This window comes from Elgaria multicarinata, chromosome 5, assembly GCF_023053635.1.
Source record: "Elgaria multicarinata webbii isolate HBS135686 ecotype San Diego chromosome 5, rElgMul1.1.pri, whole genome shotgun sequence".
In the NCBI taxonomy this organism is placed as follows: Eukaryota; Metazoa; Chordata; class Lepidosauria; order Squamata; family Anguidae; genus Elgaria; species Elgaria multicarinata.
In genome coordinates this window covers 130,720,110-130,734,267 of record NC_086175.1, presented here as the reverse complement: position 1 = coordinate 130,734,267, position 14,158 = coordinate 130,720,110, and the positions used below count along the sequence as shown (strand labels likewise).

The following is a 14,158-nucleotide window of genomic DNA, read 5'->3' as shown; positions in this document are numbered from 1 at the left end:
AATAGTTTCATGAATTGGCAATGAAATGGCTGAGAGAGAGAAAACTTTACAGGATTCCGGATTTTATCCCTGTTTCGCCACAGCTTCCTCAGAATCTCGCTGTAGTATTATTTTCTCCCCATATTGCAAGGGTGAAGCAGAGAGAGAGAGAGAGAGAGAGAGACAATGACTTCCCTAGCAAATCCACGGCAGCGGTCAGATTCGAACCAGGGACTTTGCGATTCATGGCTCAGTCTCTTCACAGCTATACAACCCCAGCTGAGCCCAGAATTGTACCTCTGTCTCACCACAAGTTTTAATCATTTCTTCTCACCCTCAGGATTTGAACTGTTCTCACTTTCCAGTATCGTGACCCACAGGTTCCTTCACACCTGCCAGTTCGTGGCCATGTGGTTTAATTTTTTCAGAACAGTGTTCCTGGGTTTTGACACTCGCCTGACAAATAAAAATCTTCAGATTTCAAAACAAGCAACGGAGCACAACCATGCATGCTCTCTTTCCTGAAAAATAACACCCGTGCCCTCGCTTTGGATGGCAGCCACAAGGGAAAAAAACATTTCCCATAAACCCATTGATCCTTAGCAAGGTATTTACATAAAACTCAAACGAGTGGCATTTTTGCAAATGTTCGCAGGTAATTGTTTGGGGACTGAAAGCTTTCAAACAAATGTTCTCTCTATTATTATTATAAATAATAATTATTTTTATTTAATTCTTAGCAAAAAAATTAAAAAGAAACACACACATCAGAACCCTTTGAATTCAGTAACATTTTGAAGCATTTTCGCCCCCCACCCCAAAGAAATGTATTTTACGCTAAGAAAGGATTGCAGCCTTATTCTGTTTGTGTACTCTTAGCTATAATTATTAAGTATCATCCTCAGGGGTCCTTCTCTGTAAGCCCCTGCCAAAGGAAGTGAGGTGGGTGGTTACCGGGAGGAGGGCCTTCTCTGCTGTGGCACCCCAGCTATGGAATGAGCTTGCTAAGGAGGTTCGCCTGACACCTACATTGTACTCTTTCCGGCACCTTTTTTATATCCCCAGTATTTTAGCTTTTTAAGATCCTAGTCTTTTAATCTGTAAAATCTCTGCATTGCTGTTGTTTTGTTCTGGTTGTATTTTTACATTGTGGTTACATATTGTGGTTTTATATTGTTTCCATATTTTATATTGTGGTATTATATTTTTCCATATTTCATACTTCAAGTTGTACTCTGTGGTTTTAATTTTTGTGAACCGCCTCTGGAGAGCTTCAGCTATTGGTATAAAATTGAAATAACATAAATAAACCACACACATGTCCTCCTGGAGGGGGGGTCCCCCCCCCAGAAGCACGTGGTTGGTCACTGTGGAAAATAACATGGTGACTTTAATGGGCCTTTGGTCTGATCCAGAAAGGTTCTTTTGATGTACTTCTTTCAAAAGCCAGCAGACCCAATGCTCAGGTTTTAGAAGAGCCTTATTTGAAAACACTATTGCTTTAAGCGAAACGGTTCCCAGTTCCCTTCAACCTGCCCTTCTAGATCCTTTCATTTATGAAGCCGTTTTTTTCTGGAGCACTGTCATAGTTTCAGCTTCTGTAAAAGGCTCAACAATCTTGCAAGAACGAGTCCAAAAGGCACGCTATTTATTTTGACATTTGGAACGATGGTTGTAAAAACGTACGTCCGCTTCTACCTTTATGGCTTCCAGTAACTGTTTTTTCTCTCTCTCTCTCTCTCTCTCTCTCTCTCTCTCTCTCTCTCTCTCTCTCTCTCTCACACACACACACACACACACACACACAGAGCAACAATAGCACTTTAGGAGACTTTCGCATCTTCAAAGCATTCAATGGGCATTAAATAATTAATGCTAATGACAAAAGCACTCCAAAAAATAATTAAAAAATAAAAAATGGAAAGGAGAGGAAAGGAACTGGATTCTCTATGGCTGCAGACTGCCAACCTTTCAGGACAAAGGTGTTTCTATATAGTGATAAAGTAAAGAGATCAAAGGATAAAAGAAGTGGTCAGAAGGGCTGATGAAAACTCCTTGCTGCAAAATCATTGGAGTGAAGTGCGAAAAAGAGAGAGGTAATTAATTTGCTTGGCTAGACAGGCGTGGAAGCGACTTATGGCCACCCACTCCCACACAAGCCTGGAAATTAAACCAGACTCAGCCACTGACTGCCACACACTAGCCACGGTAATCCTTGCTCATCGCACTAATGGATGTAATTCTTCAGGCTGATTTCTTAGGATAAATTCCAGCGACTGGCTCACCTCTCAACCCATCTGGAGGTCACTGTAATCAGAGAAATTGCATGGCTTTTGCCCTAGAACTTGGGAACATTTATGGCATCGCGTACAAAAATGGAAGAGGACCAGTGTGGAACGCCACCAGACAAAACGAACAGGGCGTCCAAGTCGCCTGTTTGACACACAACTTTAATCCAGGAGTGTTTGTAACGGAAAACCAACAGGAGGGAGGTGGGTACTTAATCCTGCTCCCCCTATCCTCCCCGAAAAATCTTCTCCCAAAGCTGCGTTTCACTGTTTTTCCCCTCAGGCGGGCTCAGAGACCAGAAGAGTCTGAGGGAAAGTATCTCAGAGGGATTGCGGGAGCAGGATTTGTAAGGTGGAAAACGGGCAGATACACAAAGGGTTAAGTACGTATACACGCAAAGCCAATACTCCCCATATAGACGTCACGTACACTTCCTCCGCAAGCGTGCAGTTTCTTCCCAATACAAATAATTGCAAGATCAAATCAGCATTAATACAAGTGTTTTTAACAAGAGAGGAAATATTGAAAGCATTGGCCCTTACTGGAAACCCAGCACAGCTGGAAGTGACTATTGAAAATGAAATGCTTTCACCTCTAGCGCCATTCGTGCTGTGGTTAGCAAAATATAGACAGTCTAGGAGAAAGATAAAGTGCAATCATGACAAATAACAAGCACTCGCACATTTTGCCAAAGCTGCACAAAACCAAGAGATTGGTGAACCGTCAAGGGGACCATTTCTTAAATTTTCCTCCCCAGATTTTGCCACAAACAGTTATTGTTTTGTGATGGGCTTATGGTTCTACGTTGTCTTGCAATAACATTGCAACGTATAGCAATATCGTCTTGGTCATACACATTAATAGAAGTATAGCTTCCAAATGGCACAAGGTACTGGTTCCCCTCTATTTGTCATTGGTTAGGCCTCGTCTTGAGTATTGTGTCCAGTTCTGGGCACCGCACTTCAAGAAGGACGCAGACAAGCTGGAGGGGGTTCAGAGGAGGGCAATGAGGATGATCAGGGGTCTGGAAACAAGGCCCTATGAGGAGAGACTGAAAGACCTGGGCATGTTTAGCCTGGAGAAGAGAAGATTGAGGGGAGACATGATAGCACTCTTCAAATACTTGAAAGGTTGTCACACAGAGGAGGGCCAGGATCTCTTCTCAATCATCCCAGAGTGCAGGACACAGAATAATGGCCTCAAGTTACAGGAAGCCAGATTGCGGCTGAACATCAGGAAAAACTTTCTGACTGTTAGAGCGGTATGACAATGGAACCCATGACTTAGGGAGTTCGTGGGCGCTCCCACATTAGAGGCCTTCAAGAGGCAGCAGGACAGCTATCTGTTAGGGATTGATGTGGACTTGACAGTCCTTCCATCTCAACAATTCTATGATTACCATGATGAGGAATCCAGCGCTCACATCACCACTGGAGGTCACAGGAAATGCTTCCCTGAACCCCATATGCTATCTCTTGCTAGCACGGCTATTTCTATCAAGCCATCGGATCTCACCATGGCTCTGTAACCATCACAGGCATCTACTTCCGTTGTGACACCACCACCAGTCTCTGCCTTCTTTCAAAACCCGGGTGTTGAATCACTTCCAGCCCGAGGGCTGAATTCAATTTCAGAGAAGCTCTCGGTGGCTGCCAAAATACCAGCGGTGGGTGGGGCCAAAAGCAAAGGGGGAGGAGCCAAAATACCATTGTATTTTAGTGTTTACTCTTATTGCCTGTAATTAAGCCTCAGGAGAGGCATTTCAACCTTTTACAATGGGGAAAGGCTGCACAAAAACTGGTAAACTCACATGATTGGTGGTTGGGGAAAAGGGGTGGAGCCTGGGGCAGGGGCATGGTCTGGAGGGTAAGATTTGGCCCACGGGCCAGAGGTTGGACACCCCTGTTTTAAGACAACTGAATATTGCTTTAGTACAGGCGTAGATAACATGATACCTGTGGGCACCAATGCCACCCTCTGGACCTGCCAAAGTGCTCTACCGCTCCCACTTTTCTTTTGTTTCTTTTTTAAATAAAGACATTTTCTTACTGGCATCTGGGATTGCTGCGAAATAGGATTCCGTTGGTGCTGAAAACCGTGGGATCAAAGGAATTGCTTAGTGCATTGCGACTCAGACCCCACTTCTACTTGTGCTCAGTATTTAGGACAAGTGACTTGTCCTGTCTCCCATACTTCCATGGCAGACATTTTGTGATGGTGCCCGGGACAGTTTCTCAAATTGCCAAATGTGCCCACGGGCCCCAAAAGGTTTCCTTTCCCTGTTTTAGTGTTTGCTTGTTTGTCTGAGTACACTTCTCAGGGGCTACCACACCACAGTTCTTGAACCTCTGTTTTGCATGCACAAGGTTCCTGGTCCAAAGCTTAGGATCTCTGGGGCTGTGAAGCTACTGCCAGCCAGAGGAGATGTCGCTGACCTGTGGAGGCTGGTGGCTCTGATGTCAGGGGGGCAACCCTTTGGGTTCTGACTGAAACCCGGAGCGGACTCATCCCCCCATGTTCTGCACTTTGGATAGCTCCTTCAGAGTTCTGATTGGTTCTGAGTGAAACCCAGGGTGGATTCACCATCCCATCGACACTTGAGTCACCAGCTTCCACTGGATGAAGGAAAGAAGAAAACTATTACACGCACACAAAGGCCATAAATAGGTTACCTATGCGAGAATGGGGCATGTAGCTCCTCCATGCTCAGTTTTATCAGCCCTCTGGGTTTCAGCCAGAACCAGCCAGAACTCTAAAGTTGCTATCCAAGGTCTTGTTTATAATAGGAGCACTTCTGTAGTATAGGAACCTCTCGTGCAAGCACTGAGTCGTTACTGACTCTTGGAGGGACGCCAGCTTTCGCTGATGTTTTCTTGGCAGGCCTTATAGCGGGGTGGTTTGCCGTTGCCTTCCCCGGCCGTTATTACCTTTCCCCCAGCTAACTGGGTACTCATTTTACCGACCTTGGGAGGATGGAAGGCTGAGTCAACCCGAGCCGGCTGCCTGAGAACCAGCTTCCGCTGGGATCGAACTCAGGCTGTGGGGAGAGTTTCGGCTGCAGAAACTGCTGCTTTATCACTCTGCATCACACGAGGCTAGAGCAAAAGGGCAGGAATGCAGGTGTTAGGTGAAGAAACTGCAGGAGCACAGAACATCCGTCCACAGATGGTGGTATCGGAACTCCACTTCATGAGTCTGTGTAGGGGCATGTCAGTGGAGGCTGGTGGCTCAGATGTGAGTGGGACAGTGAATCCGCTCTGGGTTTCAGTGAGAACTCTTGGGTAGCTCCTTTAGAGTTCTGACAGGTTCTGACTAAAACCCGGAGCGGATTTACTGCCCTACATTGGAGCCAGTAGCCTCCACTGATGCTGACCACATGGACCTATGATCCAACTGAGTTTTTATATATATAAAAAAATCAATCAGTCCAGAGCTCAAGGTAAGTTAACCTCTCGCCCCCCGCAGCAGTGCCCTGCCATTTCAGAACACTTGCTACGTTATGCTCCTATCAAGGATGGGTTCTTCTCCCCCACAACCCAGTTCCTTTTAAGTGGTTGAGCCATAATAATAAATAAAAGGCAATTTGTTCCGCAGAAATAACGCATGGTCCTATTTCGACTGTCACATCTGGCTCTGAAGACCAAAATGGTTAGATAGCTTTAATGACCAGGATGCATTAGTCACTTGTCCCCCTACTCCGCATTTAAAGAATTAAAACCCTCATCAACTACCCCCATAAGCCCCTCGCTGTTGGCTTTGTTTGGTCCCACAAATTATGACGGCCAGAATCTGGGCTCAGCTTAGCAATGCGTGGGATGCATCCAACCTGGCAACTGTATTACTGAACACTGTGCAGCAGAATCCATTCGGTTCTCCCCATCATAACATCAGAAGTGCCCTGCTGGATCAGACCAAGGGTCCATCTAGTCCAGCACTCTGTTCACACAGGGGCCAACCAGCCATCGGCCAGGGATGAACAAGCAGGACATGGTCCAACAGCACCCTCCTACCCATGTTCCCCAGCAACTGGTGCACACAGGCTTACTGCCTGGGATACTGGAGAAAAAAAGAGGTTAAAGTCGCTCTGTCTGCTTTTCCCACCCCTGCGCATAATGCTATAAACTTGTTTCTTAGTCGTCTCATTCCTAAACTAAAAAGCCGCAAACCTTTTGGCCTTGTCTGGTCCCTTTGGGGTTCTTCAAATGGCTAGGCCCCATTCCCTCTTGCCCTTTCCTCTGACTGCCTAGTTTTTTCCCCCCCACCGCCCAATTCTAAAAGATTAAGCCTGCAATCCTATGCATGTTTAGACAGAAAAAATGTCTGCTGGGAGTTGTAGGACGGTTTTTTTTCTGTCTAAACATGCATAGGATTGCAGCTTCAAATGCCTTTCCTAGGGCTCAGTTACTGGCCATAGAAGCTTTAATCTAAAATATGCAGATATTTTTGCACTGTCCCTTTTGGTCTGGCCCAGCTCACCCTTACAATATGGCCTCCAGGAGCTTCTCCAATATGGCAGAAAGAGGTCGAAGACTCCTGCCTTGTAGATGCTCCAACTAAACCGCTAATCTTTTCACTAGACCCTAAAGAAGCGTTCCTAACTAAGCCAAGGTTGTTTCAGGGTCCCTGAGAAACGGGAGCCAGGGCTGGATTCCTGCATTCAGAAGACAGGTCTCAGCCAGCCACACAGCTTGGCTAATGGCAATAGAGCTGCAGCCCTTCCATCCATCACCTGAACGAGCGCAATTTCACCATCATTGGTGGAATCATGCCAGGCCCAAGTCAGAATTTGCAGACTGCTGATTCATAACACCTCGCTTAGGCTGCAAATCATTTGCACACTTGCCTAGGAGCGAGTCCTGTTGAAAGCAGAGCTTATGTCGAGGTAGACTTGTATCAGATTGCACCGCGCCTGTTGCCACTGTGGATCGAGCCTGTTCAACGAACTGGGCAGTGCCCCTTTCTGGCAAGAACAAGGACTGAGTGGCGACGTGCCCCTGCTCAATTTTTAACTTTGCACAGCAATGCCCAAAAATGTCTAAAAGCCATTTCTGATGAGACAGTCGCCTCCAACTAGGGATGTGCTCTGCTTCTAATCAGACCAGCGAATTAGAAGCGGAGCGGGGGGCTTCGCCTGCCCTTAAGGCGGAGGCGAAGAGGATTGGGGGGCCGGCGGAGCGTGGCGAAGAGGATCGAGGTGAAGGCGGATCCTTCGCCTAGATCCGGAGCTCCGCTGGAAAGGTAAGTGGGGTTTACCGGGCCCTGCCGCTGTCGCCCATGCAGTGACGGCGGCAGGGCCCGGTAACACCCCCCCCCGCCCTCCTCTCCCTTACCTGCCTCCGTCTGTGGACCATCGGCGTCTTCAATTGAGCCCGCGGTTCAACCAGGAAGTCTGGGTCGCGGCCCAGACTTCCTGGTTGAACCGCGGGCTCAATTGAAGACGCCGATGGACTGCGGACGGAGGCAGGTAAGGCCCCCCTCCCCCTTGGTCCCTTACCGGGCTCTGCCGCCGTCGCCGCACAGGCGGCGACGGCGGCAGGGCCCGGTAAACCTCCCACCCTCCTCTCCCGGCCTTACCTGGCGCCACTTCCCTCCACTGCGGAGCTGATTCGGAGCCGGAGCTCCGCGGTGAAGAGGAGGGGAGTATGGGCGGAGCGGCGCAGGCCGATCCGAAATTTTCGGATCGGCCCGCAGGGCAGAGCGGGGGGTCCGTGCACACCCCTACCTCCAACACCCCTGACAAAACTCCAGTGCCCGCCACCCACTGGAGCACACAAACAGCCAACGGCTGGAGGCAAAACAGTGCAATCCTACTCCAATACGTGCAGCTGGAGCTTAGCCTCCAGCCCCACATTTCCTATGGTACTTCAGAATTGGGAGGAGGAGGCAGAGAATGATTTTAGAAGCCACTATTGCTCAAATTCCTGCAAAAGCCAATTCAATCAGTGCCCATAAGAACTGTGCTGGATCAGACCAAAGGCCAATTTAGACCAGCGTTCTTTGCCTCATGGGAAACCCAAACGTGTAACAGGGATGCAACAGGACCTTCCCACTCATGTACCCCAGCACCGGCGGTACATAGGCCTAATTCCTCTTATACTGGAGGTAGCATATAGCCATCAGGACTAGCAGCCATTGATCGCTTTCTCCTTCAGGAATTTATCCAACCCCCTTTGAAAGCCATCCAAATTGGCGACCTTCGCCACATCTTCTGGTAGTGAGTTTCACAGTTTAACTATGCGCTGTGTGGACAGGACTTCCTTTAATCTGTCCCGAACCTCCCAGTATTCAACTTCACGGGATGGATTCTAGTATTATGAGAAAGGAAAGGGAAGCTCTCCCTGTCTGCTTTCTCCACACCACGCATAATTCTATATACCTTTATCACGGACACCTCCGAAGCGTACAGCTTCCGTACAGAGCAAACTTCACCTGTTGAATTTTGCATGGCAACCAGCTGTTGGATACTGAAGATCCCTTCCAAATTTTCAAAACTGGCCATTATGCTGGTGAGAAGTGATAGGACTTGCTGCTCAAAGTATCTGGAGGGCATTAGGTTGAGGAAAGTTATTCTAGGTGAAAGGGCAGCGACGCAAAATAAGAGGGTTTTTTTTCCACATACAACAGGAATCATGCTTCCATCTCTCACAGGCCCAACATCCAAAATGTGTGAATGGTCTCAGTTTGAGGTCACTCGAGGCAATACACAAGCTCTATCCCCAATGACTCATTCACACATGCACGAGGTAGTGAGCAGTCTGCAAGTTTGGGGAACCCTTTCACAAACTTTCAGGGTGTCACCTTAAAAAAACACCCTGCATCATGCTGTAAACAAACATATTACTACAGTTATTTGCACGAACCCAGAGCCAGGATTGACTCATTCAATTGCAGATCTAGGTTTAGGATGGGCAAGTGTCCTATTGGACAGATGGCTGTCCTCTAATTGAAGGCCTGTGCTCAGTCGGAGACCAGATAAAGATTAAAATAAAACAAATAATAATAATAATAATAATAATAATAATAATAATAATAATAATGCAGGAGGGACTTGGAAATTGTCCATCCAGTTAGCACCTGGACAGCAGAAAGAAATGGCAGGGACATGGATCACAGTCGCTCCCTCACTACAGCGAGATTATTGCATTTCTATTTAATATAGTCATTTCTAAATTCGCATCTGTGCACAGAAATTGGCATAGGCAAACGTTATGCAAAAAAAATCCGCCTTTTTTAAAAAAACCATTTTACAAAAGCCATGGCGCGTCCATCCATATCGTGGTTTTATTTGGGGGGTGGGGGGGCGAGGCACCGCCCTCTCCCTTATAAGCGGCCGCCGGGCCCGCGCGTCACGTGTGAAAGGGGCCCCAGGCCGGGCAGCCGAAAGAACCGGCGGCGGCTTTGCCTGCCCCAGAGGCGGAGCCGGAGAGCTGCTGCTCGGCGCGCAGGTCTCGCCCGCGCCACTAGGGGGGCTTTAGGAGGAGGAGGAGCCCCGTGGCAGGCGGAGGCTCCCGAACCCAAACAACAAAACACGCCAGCGCTGCGGGGCCACGCCCAGCCAGCACCTGTAGCGCAGCCGGCGCTCCTCGCCGCCCCGGGCGAGCCGGGAAGACGGCAAAACCTTTCTCCGCCCAGGACGCGGGTGGCTGCGGCGCTGGCTGCGTCCCGCACTGCCCCGACGCCGCTTGGATCGGCAGCTCCACCCTGGCCTCCAGCTCCGACTCCGGAGTCGCGCCGGCGTGCCCACCCCGGAGAGAATGGAACCCCCCCCCCTCTTTCACCCAAAGCAACCATGCTTCGGCCCGGCGCTTCAGCGCGCGCGAGTTTCTTTTGCTTTTCAAAGCCGCTCCACCGGCCCCGGTTTCGCTTTTGTTATTCCACATGCACCTGCCCAACCCGGCCCTCGCTCCGAATTCGCGCCCCGTTGAACCCGGATTAGAATTCAGACCTATGGATCGAGGGAACCGCGATCCACAAACCTGGGCAGAAAATCATTACGCACAACAGCCTTAGTTTATAGCCCCTCGCCCTCTTTAAAAAACAACAACAACCCCAGATTAACAACCCGGGAGTGAAAGAGAGCGCGAGGACAGATCCGTTAAGGGTGTGATCCTGCAAAGGCGCACAGCCGCAGCCACTCCATGGCTGAGTTCAGACGACACGCTAATCAAAGTGGAGGGAATAGGAACAGACTAGGAAACAACCGTTGATTAGCGTGTCGTCCGAACTCAGCCCATCCCTTAGGGGGAAGAAGCAACCTTAACCTTCCAACACCTGCTTTCCTTCCCCCCCCCCAATCACGTTTATATCAGGTCGACCCAGCGGGCTAATCCGTGCAGCCCCCCAGGCCTATGGGGGGGGAGAGAGGGGGCTACCCCAGCTGTACCCAAACCAAGCTCGCTCTGTGTTTGGGGACGGGGCTAATTATAGCAGGGACGGAGGGAGCCAGGGAGGGAGAGAGACAGAGGACACACACGGAGACAAATCGATCTCGGACCTTTTGTACTAGAAACAGCGGCCAAGCAAGCCCAGCCAGGCTCTTTCCCCGCGCCTCACCCTGGTCAATCATTATCACCGCTGGGTAACCTTCAACTAAGGACACGAGCTATGGGAAGAGAAGGGGAGGAAGCGTATTGGAGGGGGGCCCGGATCCATGCATCCATGGAGACTTTGCAGCCTCCGTGCGCGCCCACGGTCCTGCCCGGCTCAAGGAAGGAGAAAGGCGTCTCTCGTCTTCCAGAAAAAGAAGGGGGGACGGCGGAATTCCCCTCCCTGCCCCTCACTTACGTATCGCCTCAACTTCTTCTCCGGCGGCGATTTGCGCAGCCAGCCCGAGCAGACCACTTCCCCGCCGCTCATCGTGGCGGAGCGAGGCGTCGTCGGGGTCCCGGATCGATGCCCTCCCTCCGTCGGAACCGGAGCAGCATCCGATCACAACCAGCGGGCGGCGGCGGCGGGGTCGGTCCGTGGGCGCAAAGAAGTGGGCAGGTCGCCGCTCTCCTCCGGCTGGTCAATTTCACAATTGCCATTCAGCCGCGAATCCTCCGCCTTCTCCCTCGCCGCCGCCTCCCCCTCCGAGCCATCCGTCCCCGGCGGCTGCTGCTGCTGCCGCCTCCTCCTCCATCCACCGACCACAGTGGCTTTTCTGTCTGGCTACACAACCGACTCGCTGTTGTCTTCCTGCCTTTATTGGGGAGAGATTCTCTCCCCTCCCTCGGAGAGGGAGCGAGATCTTAGCAAGCGCTCTTTCTTTCTTCCTGCCTGCCTTCCTTTCTCTCTCTTTCATGCACGCACTTTCCAGCCTCTTTAGCTGGTCTGGATGGAAGCAGGAAACTCTCTCCCTCTCTCCTTTTAAAGGGACCCCCCCCCCCACTGCGCGCCGCCGCCGCCGCCCAACGCCTCCAAACACACCACGCCTACCTCGCTGATTTGCAAAAGCGCAGCCTGGCTTCTTTGGAATGGGAAAGACATTTCTTGGGAACTTTGATTCTGATCGTTGTGATAACTACTGGGGTTTCTATACACCCCATTCTCCTATTCTAAATCGTTATGCTTTTATATTTTAAATAAAATGACACCCCACCCCTGTGATGTCGTGGTCAATTTTGAAGGGCAGGGGTTCATGGCAGTCCCATAGCCACATCCTCCCCCCCGCCCGCCCCCAGGGAGGTTTCAGCTCTACCAGGAGCAGGTGTTTTATAAAGCTAAAAGGTCTAAGGCCGGATCTACACTACTGCTTTAAAGTGCTTTAAAATGCTTTATAACGGTTTTGACAACTGTATATGGAGTGTGTCCTGGGCCCCAACAGTTGTCAAAGCTGTTATAAAGCACTTTAAAGCAGTAGTGTAGATCCTGCCTAAGGCTGCAATTCTATGCACGTTAAGGGAGGAGAAAGTCCCGAAATGCCCAGCATGCGATCCTATGCATGTTCAGAGGGGCAGAAAGTCCTGCAATTCCCAGCATGCGATCCTATGCATGTTCAGAGGGGCGGAAAGTCCTGCAATTCCCAGTATGCGATCCTATTCATCTTTAGAAAGGAAAAGCCCTACAATCCCAGCATAGCTGCCTGGGGCATGCTGGGAAATGCACGAAGTTCCCCTCCCCATTGGATTGCACCCTTACTTGCCCATCCAGGACCAAGTGCCCCCCCCCCAATGCTTTGCATTACACTCACTATTGTCACTGAGGAAATTCATTCACACACACACCCTTGCCAACCCCCAGCTATGCTCAGAAGGAACAAAGGCAGGCCTGGGGTAGCACCTAGGCGTGGCCTGCCTGGGTGTGGCATCCCTGTGAATGAAAATGTGCAGGTCCGGCATCCCTGTGCACCCTGCAGCACAGTCCATATGCTGTGGATGTCATATATCTTGACTTCAGCAAAGCTTTTGACAAAGTGCCCCATGATATTCTGATTAACAAACTAACTAAAAGTGGGCTAGATGGAACAACTATTAGGTGGATTCACAGTTGGCTACAGAATCGGACTCAAAGAGTACTTATCAATGGAACCTTCTCAAACTGGGGAGAGGCAACGAGTGGGGTACCGCAGGGCTCAGTCCTGGGCCCAGTGCTCTTCAACATTTTTATTAATGATTTGGACGAGGAGGTGCAGGGAACACTTATCAAATTTGCAGATGACACAAAATTGGGTGGGATAGCTAATACCTTGGAAGACAGAAACAAACTTCAAAGTGATCTTGATAGGCTGAAGTGCTGGGCTGAAAACAACAGGATGAAATTTAATAGGGATAAATGCCAAGTTCTACATCTAGTAAATAGAAACCAAAGGCACAGTTACAAGATGGGGGATACTTGGCTCAGCAATACTACAAACGAGAAGGATCTTGGAATTGTTGTAGATTGCAAGCTGAATATGAGCCAACAGTGCGATATGGCTGCAAGAAAGGCAAATGCTATTTTGGGCTGCATTAATAGAAGTATAGCTTCCAAATCACGTGAGGTACTGGTTCCTCTCTATTCGGCCCTGGTTAGGCCTCATCTAGAGTATTGCGTCCAGTTCTGGGCTCCACAATTCAAGAAGGACGCAGACAAGCTGGAACGTGTTCAGAGGAGGGCAACCAGGATGATCAGGGGTCTGGAAACAAAGCCCTATGAAGAGAGACTGAAAGAACTGGGCATGTTTGGCCTGGAGAAGAGAAGATGGAGGGGAGACATGATAGCACTCATCAGGAAAAACTTCCTGACTGTTAGAGCAGTACGCAATGGAACCAGTTAGCTAGGGAGGTAGTGGTCTCTCCCACACTAGACGCCTTGAAGAGGCAGCTGGACAACCATCTGTCAGGGATGCTTTAGGGTGGATTCCTGCATTGAGCAGGGGGTTGGACTAGATGGCCTTGTAGACCCCTTCCAACTCTGCTATTCTATGATTCTATGACTATGCCATGAATGGTGGTGATGATGATAATCATGGCAGCCATGCTGGACTCCTTGTGAGGAACAGCAGGAAATAAATAAATGGTGATCAAACCCAAGCACCACATTTCGAGGGGTGGGCAAAACGTATCTTGCCCCCGCTCCGATCCAGACCAGATAAAACCATGCTACAAAATATAATGAAACGTAGAGTTCGAAAACAGCAGCAGCAGCATTCGAACAAACAAGACCCTGATAAGCAGTTCTTAAAATAACTTCACCCAAAGTTGTAACGCGCGGTGCCTGGCATATAAGGCTCTTTCCTGCATTATTTCAGAATCACACAGCCCGCTCCAATGCATCTTTACTGATAAGTAAGTCCCACAGAGTTCAATGGGATTTATTCCACCCCAAGTAAACATGGACAGGATTGCAGGTTTAATTATACTTCCTGGGTAATAACAACAAGAACAACAAGAACAACAACAACATATTTATTTTTATTTGTTACCCGCCT

The 14,158-nt window shown here is 49.4% G+C and overlaps 1 protein-coding gene across 1 annotated transcript in view; it reads right to left on the bottom strand.

Annotated features, from left to right (window-relative positions):
- GAB2 (GRB2 associated binding protein 2) overlaps positions 1-11,115 on the bottom strand; it is a 181,744-nt gene extending 170,629 nt beyond the window's left edge. The window contains exon 1 of the mRNA XM_063127243.1: positions 11,053-11,115. The gene's annotated coding sequence lies outside the window, so the exon portion shown is untranslated. The remainder of the gene's footprint in view (positions 1-11,052) is intronic.
- Between the last annotated feature and the right edge of the window lie 3,043 nt (positions 11,116-14,158).